Source organism: Peromyscus maniculatus, chromosome 14 (assembly GCF_049852395.1).
Source record: "Peromyscus maniculatus bairdii isolate BWxNUB_F1_BW_parent chromosome 14, HU_Pman_BW_mat_3.1, whole genome shotgun sequence".
In the NCBI taxonomy this organism is placed as follows: domain Eukaryota; kingdom Metazoa; phylum Chordata; class Mammalia; order Rodentia; family Cricetidae; genus Peromyscus; species Peromyscus maniculatus.
In genome coordinates, this window is record NC_134865.1 from 3,139,477 (window position 1) to 3,156,514 (window position 17,038).

Here is a 17,038-nt window from a genome sequence, read left to right on the forward strand (position 1 = left end):
GCTTTTTCATTCCAGGTTGCAATTATGCCCTGGGGTATATATCGGGTCTCAATTTTCATGCTCACTCGGGCTGGAACCCTCCACAACATTTCTATTGCTAAGTTTGTTCCTTGAAAACTTCTCCAGCAGGTGAGTTCAGGTGGAACCGAGGGGGAGAGTAACAAGAGTCATTTTGATGGTGTGAGGGGGGGTGGCAATGCATTTCAAAGTTAGGTAGAAGCCTGGTTCCAGGGAAAAATCCCAGGAATCAAAAAGATGACCAAAACTACTTCTAGCATATACTGAAGAGGGTGCCTGAACTGGCCATCTGCTGTAATTAGATTGGTGACTACCCTGATTGTCATCAGAGATCCTTCATCTAGTAACTGACAGAAGCTGATGCAGAGATCCACAGCCAAGCACTGGGCTGAGTCCTCTTGAAGAAAGAGAGAAGGGATTGTATGAGTGTGTGTGTGGGGGTGGGGTGGGTGGTCAAGGTCATGATGGAGGAACCCACAGAGACAGCTGGCCTGAGCTCATGGAAGCACATAGACTCTAGACTAACAGTTAAGGAGCCTGTGTGGGACCAACCTACACCTTCTGCATAAGGGAGACAGATAAGTAGCTTGATCTGTTTGTAAGGCTCCTCTAGCAGTGAGATCAGGACCTGTCCCTGGCACTTAGCTGACTTTTTAGGAACATGTTCCCCATGCTGGTTTACCTCCCCCAAACTTTATGTAGGGGGAAGAGCTCAGTCCTACCTCAACTTGATGTGCCATGCTTTGTTCAAGCTCCTGGAAGACCAGTCCCTTTCTAAATGGAGATGGAGGAGGAGTGGCTGCGGAGGGAAGTAGATGGAAGTGTGTGTGTGGGGGGGGGGAGGACTGGAGGAGAGGAGGGAGGGGAAACTGTTGTTGATATGTAAAATAAATGAAAAATGTTGATAAAATTAAATTAAGTTAAATTACAAACAAAAACAAAAGCAAAAAATTCCCCAAGCAATGATGAGCACTAGCTTGAACAATGTTGGAGAGCTCACCCTAGTGGTGAGGACTGGTGAGATCTGGCAGGCCCACCAACTCTGCAACTACCCAGGCTCAGAACTAGTGTCATGAGTTGGCCCACCCCAACATCCACTCATCTGTGATTTGCTGGAGCATGTGAAGGGGCCTGTCCTGAAGACCCAAAGCTGCAGGATCTCCACAACACAGGGCAAGAGCAGAATATCAAAGAGGCGTCTCAGTGAGGGCTCATTATGGATTGTGTAGCAGAACCCAGAGACCTAGGACCAGACCAATGACTCTTTGCAATGAACACTGCATGTAAATAGATATGGATAAAAGGGTTTAGGGTGTAACTCACTATGTCACACTACAGCTTCCATAATGAGATTTTTTCTCTTAAATTTTATTTTATTTTAGGAGGAAGGTTGTAAGGGCAGAAGTGGATACAAAGGGACCAGAAATGAATGAGATCACAATGCATGATATGAAAGACACAAATAATAAATAAAAAGTTTAATAGAAAAGAAAAATAAATAAAAAGTTCCCCAAGAGCCACCTATGATGAAGATGGAAGCAGCTTTCTTAGGTTTTACTACTGTTTACTTAAAACAACTAAAAATTCTTCTTTCACAAATTTACAGTCCGATAGTCCAAATAAAAGTGTCAACAGAGCCACATTTCTCCTGCATCCTGTATGGAATACTCCTGTGCCTCCTCCAGTTCTTGGTAGTTCTTTGACTTTTTCAAGTGTAACTAAGTTTTCACATAGCTCCTGTCCTGTGTTTCTATGTCCTGTTTCTCTTATAAACTCATTACCATTCAATAGAGTACCCACTCTAATCCACTAGGATTCCATCTGAATCCTTAGATTAACTGCATCTCCCAGGAGCTGTTTTCCAAATAAGATCACATTCACAGGTATCAGGGGTTGTGGCATAAATACATGTTTGGGAAAGTATGTTATCAACCCTGTGCAGTTCCCAGGAAGTTACATTTGTACGACTTAATTTTACAATATAAAATGATCTGACAGCCACAATGGTTAATGTGATTGAGCTATTTGAGTACGGTTTTCATATTCACTACCATCAATCACAATCTATTTGGATTTTTGGAATATGGTGTTGATCCACCTGTTACAGTATTGTAGTGGATACTCTTGCATCTGTGATAAACTGATAAAAGCAAGTTATGGAAGGGTCAGTTTACTGTGGTTGACATTTGAAGGGTATGGATTATAGGGGTTGGAGAGGCATGGTGGCAAGAGCTTAAGGTAGCTGTTTGCTTACCTAAGTCAGCAAAAAAAAAAGAAGAGTAATAAAAAATAAGCCTACATTTACTTTATCCAGTTTTCTTTTTTATTTGCTTTTGGATCCCAGCTCACAGGCAGGTTGATTCTACATTCAGGGCAGGCCTTCTCTTCCACAGGTAAATTTCTCTGAAAATGTCCCTGTTGAGTCTAACTATCATAGGCCGGTCTCCTGTTCTACAACTTTGGATGGGGGCTATATTAGGAGAAACTTCAAAGCTTTCTACTTTATCCTTGTAAATCAACTTAGAGAAGCAGGTCTTGGCTCAGATTTTCCACAAGCATGACTTCAGGCTGCATGTTGAATGGATAACGGGTGACTCTTCGTGAATGCTCCAGCAAAGGCTGTTGTTGACTTTCATTTGTACCTGAAGATAGTAATCCACTGGTCTGCACATGCTTTTTTCCCTTCAATGCTTTATCTCCTTCTTCAAAAATGATACAATCCTCAGTCACTATGATTTCTATCATTACTAAGTCTCTCAAATATGATAGGTACCATCATGGGTCAGAACTCCCCTTCTACCTGTGTCTCTTCCATGTGCAGGAGAAATGGCTAAGTTAATACTTCAGAATGTCAAGGTTAGTACCCCTCCAGGTGTTTGTCTGTCATTTGGCTGGCCAGTGTTCAGAACCTATCCTATTTGTGTTTTCTTCCAATAAGACAAGGGTTGCCAAATGCATCCTGTTTCTCCTGAGATGAGACTTATGAGCAATATGTTTATTTAAAGAGTCAAGGTGAAGGACACATATTTAAGAAAATATCAGAGTAAATGAAGGAACCAATGAGAGCCAGAGAAGTTTCCATCATTAAGGCTTTAAGACATGGGAAAACACTGGGGCCTTCCATACTTCCATATTCCTTCCATATTTTCTATATTAGAGGCAAGGCTGGTTATTCCTTAGATTTAGCAAGAGAGTGATGTGTCCATATCATCTCCAGGAGATAAAGCTTTTCTTGTTTTCAGGGAAGAAAATAACCCTTGACAGGGAAGTATAGATTCTGAAAGCTAAGCCTTGGCTTGGATTAAAGGACATAATCATAGCAATGACTTATTTGCAAACCTTGTTCTGGAAACTTCTTCTGCATCCTCACAGCTCATAATTGTCCATTAAATTTTACAATTTCTTTCAGAAATGTTACAGTACTTACTGAGCCATACTCATTTTTTTTAATTATGATTTTCCTCTATTAACATGTAAACTAGGTCAAGGACTAGTTTTGTTAACTTACTTGCACCCATCTCACTGACAGGGCACATGGCATGTTTGAGTTTCTTAAAAATACTAATTAAGTAAATTAGTGTTCCTTCAAATAATAGCTTCTCTTGTATTTATCTGAGCTGACGAGTGTGCCTGGATATAATATGTAATGGCTTCTGCCTACCTCCTGATAGCTTTTCTCTCACATAAATTCTGGGAACTAGATTTCCTAAGTTGCCATCACCAATTGCCTTAGGATTTCTATTGCTTCAACAAAACACCATGATCAAAAATCAAGTTGGAGATGGAAGGGTTTATTTGGTTCATATGTCCACATTGCTGTTCATCAATGAAGGAAGTCAGGACAGGGACTCAAACAGGTCAGGATCTGGGAGACAGGAGCTAAAGCAGGGGTCATGGAGGGGTGCTGTTTACTGGCTTCCTTCCCCTGGCTTCCTCATATGTCATTTATAAGGAACCATATCCTATCTTTCTTTTTTCCATATGTATTTGTTTACATATTTTGTTTGTAATCTGTATGTAGTATAAGAGTTCATGGATAGTTATGTGTTTGTAGGTGTGTGTGTGTGTGTGTGTGTGTGTGTGTGTGTGTGTGTGTGTGTGAGAGAGAGAGAGAGAGAGAGAGAGAGAGAGAGAGAGAGAGAGAGAGAGGCGAAGGGTGGAATAGAGGGAGGGAGGGAGGGAGGGAGGGGGAGGAAGAAAGGGCGAGGGAGAGAAATAGAGAGAGGGAAAAGGGTAGAGGAGAGGGAGCAGGAGAGGGAGAGAATTCATGCCATGATAGGCATTTGGAGGTCAGAGAACAAACTTGAGTATTGACGCTCATATTCCATCTTGTTTAAGTTAGGGTCTCTTGTTCACTGTTGCATGTACTAGGCAATCTGGCCCGCAGGCTTCCAGATTCACTTCTGTCTCTCACCACTCTCGCCATAGGCTTGTTGGTATTGCAAGACATATACTTCAACATCTGGTTTTGAGTAGGTTTTACAGATTTGAACTCAGGTCCTAGCAATAAGCAGTTTGTCTCAGCTGTCTCCCCAGGCCATCACATGTCTTCAAATATAAAACCCTCCATGTTCTGATATCTTTATTAGTATTTACTGTGACTTAAATGACATTGTTATTTGTGTAGATTTGGACTGAAACCCTTAAATACATATGGGTATCACAGTGTATTATTTTTACCCCCTCTTACTTTTTAAGTTCGCTGCAAAGTTCTCTCCTGGGTGCTTTTAGAAAGGAAAACAGATTCTCATCATACTTAAAACTGGTTTATGTTTGTGGTTTTTGTAGATACTAGAATTAGAATATGGATTCAGCAAGGAAGTTGAAAGGAAAAATTCTATTAAAATAGATTGTTAGCATTGAGCAAACATGTGGTGTAGAAATACTTGACAGTAATTCACTCTACAAATTGGACAATCCACTTAAAATTATATTATAGTACAAAACTGGAAAATATAGTTTTCCTGTCATTACAAGCAAATCAAAAAAGATTATTAAACCCAAATAGTGCAAATGACCATTCTGTTTTGTATTTCCTGGTGGCTGTATTGAAAGAAGAGATAAACTTCTAAAATGCACTACAATATAATAACAATGTATTTCCTTAGCATAATGTAAAGTCAATTTTTTATCTGGTTAGATGATTGTAAGATATGATTACTAAACGTTGAACATTTTGGCACTAAATATAACTCTTAATAGTGTCTTCTTTGATAAATCATCAATTTTCTATAAAAGCAATATCATGGTTATCTCTTTTAAAGACTAGTGATCAAAACTTGAGTTTGGTCTAAAATTGCATTGGCTTCACACAAAAATTTTGGAATTAAAAATGTATTAAGAATAGACCTCAAATGATCACATTACTCATAAATGCAACCATGTGCGCTTACAATTATAATAATCATCTTGGTTGTAGCCCTCACATCACCCTATGAACAGTCACATTGTCTGTACTATATACAACACTGTCATTTGGCAATCATATCTTAATTATGCTTGAAGACATCACTAAGTGTCTTGAATTAAAGCATGAAGGACCATGAAATTTTGACTGCATAGGTATTAGATAGATTTCTGAAAACTCAGTCTAATTAAATAGACATAGAACAAATTTTACCTGGGGTAAAATTAAAAGTCCAGTATTGTGGAAACACTAGACTTATGCCAAAACTTGCTGTTTTTTGAAGATTGAGTTTGCTGATCCATCCTATAAATTGCCCTCGGTAGACTCCAGGAGCAATCCAAAATCCCCTGTCTCCTTCTCTTGGCTCTGCTGTTCTGGAGCCATTGAGTTTAGGACAAGCAATTCGGGGTAAAAATATTCCATTGGGTTATTCAAATAGGAATGTTGAGATGCCAGCATTTCCCTTGGCCTGTCACAACAAGTTTTCATAAAGTATGAGGTTTAAATGAAGTATATCCTCTGACATCAAACTGTTGGAAGATTTGGCTCCTCATTAGGAAAGAAATACTTCTTTCCCAGTTCTCTATGGGAGAATTCCTTGCACACCTCAATGGCTTCTGGTGGTTACTTGATACTCACCTTGGCATTATGAACTGCAATGACTCCAGTCTCTGTTTTATGCCATGAGCGTTATCTTCAATGTGCCTATATCCTCTCATCTTCTGTCTTCCTTAAGCTCCACTTGCCTTTAGAAAATATGTTGTAAACTTCCTATGTCAGTACTACATGTTCGACCCTTCCACCCTTGCCCATGTTCCTCATCATCTCCCATGTTCCACCATCCCTCCTGAATTAATGATCTCCTCTTTGATGATTATCGTTACATAATATAAATATACACGTATCTATGCAGACAAGTATACACAACTTGCTAAGTTCTTTTAGCATCAATGGTATGTATGATGTATGTATGTATGTATGTATGTATGTATGTCCAGGGCAGACCATTTTGGATTAGACAACCTAGGGAGAAGCTTATCTCTGAGAAAAAAAAAAACAAAAACAAAAAATGATTGTCTGTCTCTCAGCAGCCATTGACCACATGTAATTACTCATCCAGGGGTAGGACCATGTGAAATTTCTTCTGTCCATGTTGGCATTTCAGCTGATGTTATTAATACACTTGGTCAAGCAGGCAACTATACACTGAGATTCCATGGGTTCATTTTCCCTGTCATGTCCAGGGACACTATCAACAAGCAGGAGTCTTGGACCTTTGACACTTAAAATTTTTGAGAATCCATTTCTGTGATCTTTCCCTGAGGCTTGAATGTGAGAATATTAGGGTTGCATTGCAAGCATATGTAAACACACACACACACACACACACACACACACACACACACACACACACACAAGTACAAATATAGTTTGGGCACCCCATAGTCACATATTCCACTTAATATCTGCCCATTTTATCAGCTATGGATCTCTGTTAATTGTCTCCATTTGTTCCAAAAAGAAACTTTTTTGATGAGAAAGTAAAAGGCACAGTTAACAATGTAGAGTATAAGAATGAGTATTTAGAGTACAATAAGAAATTGTATTGGTTTAGGAATTGGTAGTAGTAGCTTCTCCTCTCTGGTTTATGGCCTGTCCACTCATGAGTAGTTTGTTTGGTTTATAGTATCATCATTAACCTCCTCCTAATTATTAGTCTTAAGTTAAAGTGGTTATACCAAAGATAAATGTACCACTATTGCCCCATCGGAAATATCTTGCCAGGCCAGTCATTATTGTTTCCATTTACATTTCCCGAATTGTTAAAGATGATGAACACTTTTTGAAATGTTGCTTAGAGCCATTTTTATTTCATCTGTTGAGAATGCTTTGTTCAGAGCTGCGGGTCAGTATTTAGTTAGGTTGTTTGTTTTCTTGACTTTTTTTTAGTTCATTATATATTTTAGATATTAACCATCTCTTGGATGTGGAGCTGACCAAAATTATCTCCCACTCTGTAGGATTCTTCTTCACTGGATTGATTTTTTTTCCTTGGTTGTACAGAAGCTTTTTAGTATCATGAGTTTTCCCAATTATTGCATTTATTTGCTGGGTAAATGAAGTTATATACCAAAAGTTCTTTTCTGTAATATATTTCCAGGTTTCTTCTAGAAGTTCCAGATTTTCAGATTTCAAATTAGGATCTTTGATCCATTTGGAGATTATTTTTGTGTAGGATATTAGATAGAGGTCTTACTTCAGCCTTCCATATGTGGATATCCAATTTTTCCAACACCAGTTGTTGAAGTACATCTTTCTTATAATGTATTTTTCTTGGCTACATTGTCAAATATCAGATGGCTGTAGCTGGAGTTTTCCTGTGTCCCACCTGGTCCTGCAGCCACTGGAGCCCAATTAAACATACAGAAGCTTATATTACTCACAAACTGTATGGTCTATGGCAGGCCTCTTACTAGCTAGCTCTTATATCTTAAATTAACCCATTTCTATAAATCTATACTTTACCACGTGGCTTGTGGCTTACCAAAACCTTTACATCTTGCTTCTCCTGGTGATGATTCGCAGCATCTGCCTTACCTCTCCTTTCTCTTTCTATCTGTTTGGATTTCCTGCCTCTAAGCTGCCTTTCCATAGACCAAACGGCTTTATTTATCAACCAATCAGAGCAACCACAGCAGGTGGCTATTTAATGTATGATGTCATTTATTCTAATATTTATCAGTCTACATTTTGTTCAGTGATTTGTTTATTGGAGAGATGAATTCAAAGACAGCACAAGTTACATAGAGAACCGTTCGAAAAATCTATAATACATTCTCTAAACTATTATTAAATGATATAAATGCATTTGGACATAACATAATAAGTACTCAACAATGTTTTTCAAGATTGTAGAAATAGTCTAAGTTTTCCTTGTGTCCACTGAATTTTAGATATCTGGTCAGGGCTTGCATTTTATGTTTGTTCACTATTTCCCTTCTAATGTTTGTGCCTATGAGACACTCCCCAAAACACACACGCACACGCACACGCACACACACACACACACACACACACACACACACACACACACACACAGAGTCATGGTTTCCACGATAACTTCCCATCTTATTTATAGACATACTTTTAACCTACAGCCCTTTCCCCAGGCAAGTGATCATAGATGAGTTCCATAACATAATGTTAAGTATAAATCATCACCTGTCATAATCCTTAATTTTAAGAGCATCAGCTAACTGAATCAATCAAATTCATTTCTATTGTACAGTGTTCATGTTACATTCTAGGAAATCCTGTTCAATTACTGAAATAGACACTCTTCATTTTTTTTCTTCCCTGAATAAACTCACACAAAGCAAAGAGCCCTTTTGTATAATATTTTCATAACTTAACCATTTATTGTATTGTAGGTTATATGAGAAAATCATGTTTAAATTATTATCACAACAGGTAATGTTTCATATACATCAGTCATTAAATGAACTTCAGACTGCTTCTGTAATGGATGTTCTGTCAATGTTCATATCATCATAAACCTTACCTGGATAATATAATAGTGAATAATGGTTGATGAGAGTGAAAACGTACAGCTTTCCTTTTTGTCTATTATTGAAAATAGAAGGACATTGTAATGTGCTGCGAATCTCTCAAAGAAAATCTTGTCACATGACTCACTTCAGTTCTCAATGAGATAAAAATAAAGAGAAGATAATCTTCTAGTTCTGAATTCTATGTTGTTCATTAAAAATGTTAATAAAAAGTGTAAAACATCTCTGGCTACTAGGAGATAGAAGTAATGTCATTTCAGGCTATAAATTCCTTTATATTTATATGTTAGCAAAATAAAGTAAAAACACCTTAATGTATTCTTGAAACCTCTTATATTACTCTTCATTAAGCTCCTGGGATGTATTTGACTTATATTTATCATGAATTCTAATGTTCTAGAGGGAACTTAGAGCAGAATTCATAACTGAGGTTGATATAAAGATTTATAATTCCAACTGGATTCTGATAAGTGCAATTACTGTAATCTGGAAAGTAAATTACAAAGTTATTCATTTTGGATCTTATTGTTTCCCTCTTGAATTTAGGACAATGTGCCCTATTATTTTGCCATTTTTTTTTAAAGAAGAGGAAGGAATTCATAACAATAGAAGAGACGTTTTAGGACAATGGGCTTGAAAATATTCTAAACACATACAAGGACTCCTATAGATTCTCTTGCCACCAAGGCTCGAACAGAACACACTCTTATTGTTCTCCAGTATGGCTTGGCTATCTCTCTTGTTGAGGTTGATTTCATATACAGTTGATTTTATTTCCTCAAAGATAGCTGAGATTGTTTTGCTTACCTATAATAAAATTTCTGATTAGAAAAACGTATTTTGATCAGGCAGTGGTGGTGCATGCCTTTAATCCCAGCACTTGGGAGGCAGAGCCAGGTAGATCTAGGTGAGTTCAAGACCAGCCTGGTCTACAGAGCAAGATCCAAGACAGGCATCAAAGCTACACAGAGAAACCCTGTCTTGAACTCCCCCTCCCCCCCAAAAAAAAGAAATAAAGAAAAACATTTTTAATCACTAGACTTACAACACTTCCCCGGTGTGGACCACACCCTAAATAACTTTTTCTTTTCTGATTCAGAGACTTAACAAAATCTAATTATGGTACAGGGAAAATCAAATGTATATGAGTCTGCAGACACATGTCTCTCTGTAGAATGAATTGTATTCTTTATATGGGGAAGCATTCCCACAAGACCAAGATGGTTGTATGTCTTTCAGGTTGCTGATTAAAGTGTTAAATGAGGCCATAACAAAGTTCTAACCTGACAAAAGTGATACCCTTGTAATAATATGAACAGACTCAACCGCTCTCTTTCTGTGTGAATATAAAATAAGAGTAGCTGTGTGCACCCTGGCAAAGAAAACTTTATCAAACCCAGAGCAAGCAATACCCCAATCTTAGGTGATCTGCCTCCAGTAAGTATGAAAATAAGGTTGTTGTATTTTTTTTTATTTTAAATATCCTAGCCACAATATTTTTTTTATGGAAACCTAGACTGACAAGAATTCATTGAACAGGAAAAAAAATAAACATGTGAAGAGGGTTTTAAATGAAATAAATCTTTACAGAGAAGCTGGCTGTGGTGGGGAATAGTCTATGCCCCAGAGGATTTCTGCAAACCAATCCTTAAAATATGTGATGGGCTACCTGACATGTACAGAATGGAATGTGCCAATGTGGTCAAGTTGAGGACCTAGCAGATGGATAACTAACATGGGGTATCTTGATGAGCTTGGAAGGAACTATGAGACAAAGTACATAGTTCGTTCCCAGAGAAGTGGAAAATATAATGCATATGTCTTTGTATTAGCCAAAATCATTTCAGACTTTACTTCTATAATTATATTTTTTATTATAAAGCATATAATTTAAGGTAATTTGTTATGCCAGCAAAAAGAAATGAATACAGCAGCCTTTGAGCTGGCATTTGAAGGCAGAAAGAACAGTCACAGAGGAAACAATCAACTGAGCTTAGAAAAGCAGCTTTCGTTGTATCCACATGAAAAGTATTTGTGGGTTCAGGTAACTGTGGGAGATTGTCTGTCTGGAGTATAAGGGTAAGAAGAAAGCCAAGCATGAGGGAGCTCACAAGTATTGGCTGAGAATGCAATTTGAACATCAGGTAAGCCTTGCAGTGAGACTTGAAGAAGATTTAGATGGGTATATCATGCAGACAGGTATATTTTTCAGAATACCAACAGACAGGCAGCATGAAAGACAAGGTTAGTGATTAAGAAATAAACTAATTAAGTAAATATACAAAAAGAATAAGATATCCCATTTAGAAGGGTAATATAGAATGTAGTCTTATTACCTGCATTGTTTAGCCTTTTATGTGCCCATAGGGAGGCACTATAATTTTTCATCTTTTTTTTCTGTATTTAATATGTTCATGTAATAGAATTCAGAATCACCATGGAAACAAATGTTTGAGTGTATCTGTGAGGAAATTTAGGCTAACAGAGGTGGGAAGAGACCTGTAAATATGGATGATACATTCTGAGAGTTGGGCTCCAGACTGAGTAAGAAGAGTTAGTTAGCCTAAACACCATTATTCATCTCTTTCTACTTCTGTTTGATACAATGTAACTAGCTGCCTCAATTCTTACCTCTATAACTTCATCACTATTAGCTGACCAGGTGGTTCCTAACATTTGAACCTGGTTTGTGAAAAGAATGTGAAAAGGTTTAGAAAGCTGTGCCTGAAGGGTCCTAAAGTGCTGTGAATAGAGTTTCAAGGCCACTCTGTTGGGAGTTAGAAGACTAGAATGGATGGCAGAATGCAGACCATGGAAGCCCATCTTAGGAAGGTGGAGAAGAAAAACAGTCCACCAGAAACCGAGGTAGAGGTCATTCTTGCTACATTCCGAAAAAGAACGTGCCTGCCTGATCTATACATGCTGAGAATTTGAGTGAGCATGAATATAACTGTACTAATTTGTCTTGTGGATGATGTTCCAAAACAGGGTCAGTAGCATTCAGCTCTGGTATGGCTACTGCTTGCTGATCTCATGTAGGTCAACAGGGAAGAACAAAATAGAGCAGAGAGCTATGGGAATCTGAGACTGAGGGAAATGTTTACTCTTACAGAAAAGGATGCTTTGAAACTACTGCAATTGACAAAGCCCTTAGAGTCATTAAAGAGAAACATGGCACTTTTCTCTAGACAGGAAAACAAGAAAATTATCCTCATGCAAAATTCCACCTGTTGGAGGAACCATATAAAAATGCAAATTTATTTGAAAGGGGGGTTCTAAACTGAGAATACTACAAAAACATATGTCTAGTCATGTATTTTACAGAGTGTTTGGATTAAGTTAACAGTGGTGGGAAGATCCACCCTAAATATGGGTGGCATATTACATGGGATGGGTTCCTGTACTGAATAAAAATGGAAGGCTAAATGAGCTCTGGGATTCATCACTTTCTGCTTCCTGACTGTTGATGTAATGTGACCAGCTACCTCAAGTTCTTGAAGCCAGGACTTAATCTCCATGATGGAACCACAAACCACAACCAAAATAAACCTTTCCTCCATTAATTGCTTCTTGTTGGATATTTGGTCACAGCAATAGAAAAAATAGCTATTACACTGCAGCTTCTTTACACACACATACACACACACACACACACACACACACACACACACACACACACATAAACACACACAGATGCTCATGGTTCCCACATTGTATGACATGGGTTAAAGAATAAAATCACACTTTTTTTTAATCTGAGAAGTTTATTTCAAATATCTACAAATTAAATCTCTTACTATCTTTAAAAGAGGTTAATTGGTATGGAGTAATGAAATAAGATACCTCTTAAAACTATGGCTGCATTCTCCAGGATTGTATTGTCAGCATCAAAACTCCATACTGTTACTCTTCTTCATATTTCCATTCTACACAGCTATCACTATATATTTTCATGGCTCCTTTCCTAATCTGAGACTTCTTTAAGGTAGTAGAAATCCATTTAACTGTGTATAAATAGTAGTTGCTCAATAAATGCTGAAACAATTATAAAATATGTCAGATTGATAAAAGTTGGGTCTATATGCTTTATCTTCCTAGAGATTATTTCAATTATAAAATAATATTATACAAATGTGTGTGTGTGTGTGTGTGTGTGTAAAAACTCCAAAATTGAGGATGCCAAAAAATGGCATATTTTCACGTAAGAAATATTGCAATCATAATGAAATATAGTAGTGCATGTATTGGACGAAGATTAATACCTTGATAATAAAGACACTTGAAGGATGCCAGTTCTTTACACAATATACAGAAAGGCTACACTATTTCACTATTTAAAAATGAGCTCACAGCTGGAAAGAAAAACAGTTGTCAAAATGAGAAGGGTAATTGTTTGAAATTCTTTATTATCATAATTATTAGAATTTTATGACTTTGACTAATTATTCACATGTTAATCACTTCACTACTTAACTGTTTTATGTATTTATATATTTGACAAAGTAACTAGACTTGTTCTGTAATTAATGTAAAGAATTTTACTGCTTCCAGAATCTACTCTATCAGCAGTAACATCAGATTTATGAGTGTTAATCTCATTAATATTAATGGAATTTTTGTGCATAAATCTCTTTATGTATCACTGATGGAGGAGAGCTTGGTGAAAACTCTAAAATTCTCATGTGCCAAGGACATTAGCAGGAATGGATGGTGTCGAGGGATAGAAATCTTATTAAAGCATGATCACCTAAATTATGCTCAGAAGTACTCAGAAATAATTGTCATTATATCCTAGAGAAAAATGGTCTTTTGTGGAGAATAGAAACAGATTCTAGTACCTTTTCCATTTGGAAGAAATAGTGATACCTGCAAATCGTGAGATCACAGGACACATTTCATTGAAAAATATTTCTGACAGCTGTTTGATAGAAGTTGATATTTTCTTTTTTTTTAATTTTGTTTCACTTTCTATTATTTCAATTACCCTCAAAATCTCCACTAAATGCTTACTCTCCTAAGCAGTTCAAGCCCATTATCAATAGCTCTGCTTGCATGTGTCATAGCAGATGTGGCATTTGTAGTAGCAGAGATGAGAGTGACCTCACTATCACAGTGTTAGTGATTCTTATCAACAAACAGGGTTACCTTTTGTCTGAGCAAGGTGAAGTGTTGATAAAGGGACACCTAATTGAACGTGTGAATTGTCAGTTCAGTGCACAAACATCCACACAGGCATTAACTGAAAATATTAAGTTGACAACCTGTAGGAAGCAATAGATTACCTGTTTCATGCTTCTTTCATTGTATGAAATTTTATGAATGAATAAACACATTTCATTTAATCTTTAGTAGACATACCAAATATATTTTGGAATAGAAAAACTCGCTCTAGGAAAGAAAGTTAAAGGAGTAAAGCTTTTAAGATGAAATAGCTAGTTCTGTGCCTACTTCAACAAGATTTGTAGAATATTAGTTATAGATCTTAATTATCTGTTCAGCATAGTTGCTCTCTAACTATTATGTATCATAACAATTTGGTAATCAGAGGTATAATTTATATTTAACTTATACATTAATTGTTATTAAGTAATTATTACAAATTAACTAATATTAATTAATTTTAAACCTATTGCATTCAGCACCAAAGAGATTATAGGAATATTTATCGAAGAGCCATGTGGGAGCTGAGAACGGCCCAACACATATAATGCTTGCTATGTAAGAATGAGAATTACATTTTTTATCCCCAGAAACAAAATAAAAGCTAGGTAGATGTGTGAGTCTGCCTGCAGCTTCAGTGCTCAGGGGGTCCCTAGACAAGCTGGCTAGCTATAGTAGCCAAACTCATGAGCAAGAAGTTCTGCTTCAATCAATAAAGAGGGGACCAGTCCACTCTGGGCCTACACACACACAAACATACATGAACACACACACACACACACACACACACACACACACACACACACACAGAGTACACACACATACCACCACCACCATCACCACTACCACCATGAGCAGAGAGAAAGATATTTGCAGGTATAGTATAGTGGGCCAAATGAGTGGGGTCCCCCTTAGGAAGTACAACTGAAGTCGGAAGGAGTAGAAAGTGATGTGTAGTTAAGCACATGAACTATTAAGACCTTGGCTTTTATGTTAAGATTTTGAAAAGTATTCTAAAGTATTCTAGTATCAATGTTATTGAAATGTTTCAAGTTGAATGGTGGCATGGCATTTTCTGAGTTTGTAAAACTGTACCCCTCAATGTGCAAAGAGGGTCAAGTGGAGAACTCATCACATTAGGGTAAAAGTTCTTGCATTGAAAACAATGTATCACACTGAGGCTTTCCAGATAATTGTTGCAGAATATTATTTTAAGATGTGTTACTTTTGTTTATGTTGCATTTGTTTAACTCTGTAAAACTGTTACTTTACCTATCTAGAATACATGATGGTCTAATAAAGAACTGAATGGCCAATAGCAAGGCAGGAAAAAGGATAGGTGGGCTGTCAGGCAGAGAGAATAAATAGGAGAAATCTGGGAAGAAGGAAGAGATGCCAGAGAAGGAGGAGGCCACCCAGCTAAACAGCAAGCCACAGAAATAAGAAACAAAGAGAGGTATACAGGAGTAGAAAAGGAAAAGCCCAGAGGCAAAAGATAGACAGGATAATTTAAATTAAGGAAAGCTTATAAGAAACAAGCCAAGATAAGGCCAGGCATTTATAATTAAGAATAAGCCTCTGTGTGTGATTTATTTGGGATCTGGGTGGCAGATCCCCAAAAGAGTCCATCAACAAGAGATAATTACTTAAAAGCATGAAACATTTCTTGATGGTCATCTTCTAGTTGGTGTAGTGATTCAAATATTTAGTAGTTTAATATAGTATTTACGTTTCTACAATATTTAACACCAGGTACTTTATGTTTAATACACTTGTGTAAAATTGTATAGACAAAAATATTATAAAATAGCTGAATGGTTTTACATAGTTGATAATTGATATACATATATCAAAACTGTTAAGTCCTATTGATAAGATAAAAATAAACCTTTTACTAGTGCTGGGTATTGTATCTGTTCCTTTTCTAGTTGTTATAACAGAATACTCAGCAAAAGCAACTTAAGAAAGAAAAGGTTTAGCCGGGCGGTGGTGGTGCACGCCTTTAATCCCAGCACTCGGGAGGCAGAGCCAGGCGGATCTCTGTGAGTTCGAGGCCAGCCTGGACTACCAAGTGAGCTCCAGGAAAGGCGCAAAGCTACACAGAGAAACCCTGTCTCGAAAAAACAAAAAAAAAAACCAAAAAAAAAAAAAAAAAAAAAAAAAAGAAAGAAAGAAAGAAAAGGTTTATAAGCCTCACAACAGGAGGGGTGGTTGGTCACAATGGTAAGCCCTAAAGGCCAGAATATTTCCATTCGGGAAACAGAATCTAGATGCTGGTACTCAATTCATTTTCTCCCTTTGTTTAGGTCTAGGAACTCAACTCAATATTTTGGACTCATCCACAATCAACTTGTCAAGATGGGCAGAATACAGTCAAATTCTCAGCCAGAATGTAACTCAGTGGTCTTAAGTGTAGTTCCTGATACAATCCTTGTTTCCCTCTGTAACCCTGTGAGCCAGGGCTCTTCCGTCATTTCTCTTCTCACTCAGGCCCCACACATGTTCACCTTGCCTATTCAGTTCTCTTAATGGGATTCTCCAGTTTTTCTGGCCCACATTTTCACACCTGTGCTTCAAAGCATAAAATGACTCCTAGTGATATTCTGCTATATATTCATAGAACAGTGCCCTGCTCAACCATCTTCAGAGAAGCTTCCTTCTGCAGTAGATGGGAACAAATACAGAGACCCATATCTGGACATCATTCAGAGAGTGAGAGACTTGGGAACACTCTGTTCTAAACCAGATGCTTCCATCAAATCCCTCCTCCTTGGGGCTCAGGGAACTCTATGGAAGAGGATGCAGAAAGAGTAAGAGCCAGATAGAGTTAGGACACCAAAAATCAAGGCACTCTAAATCCACTGAGCAAAGCACATATGAACTC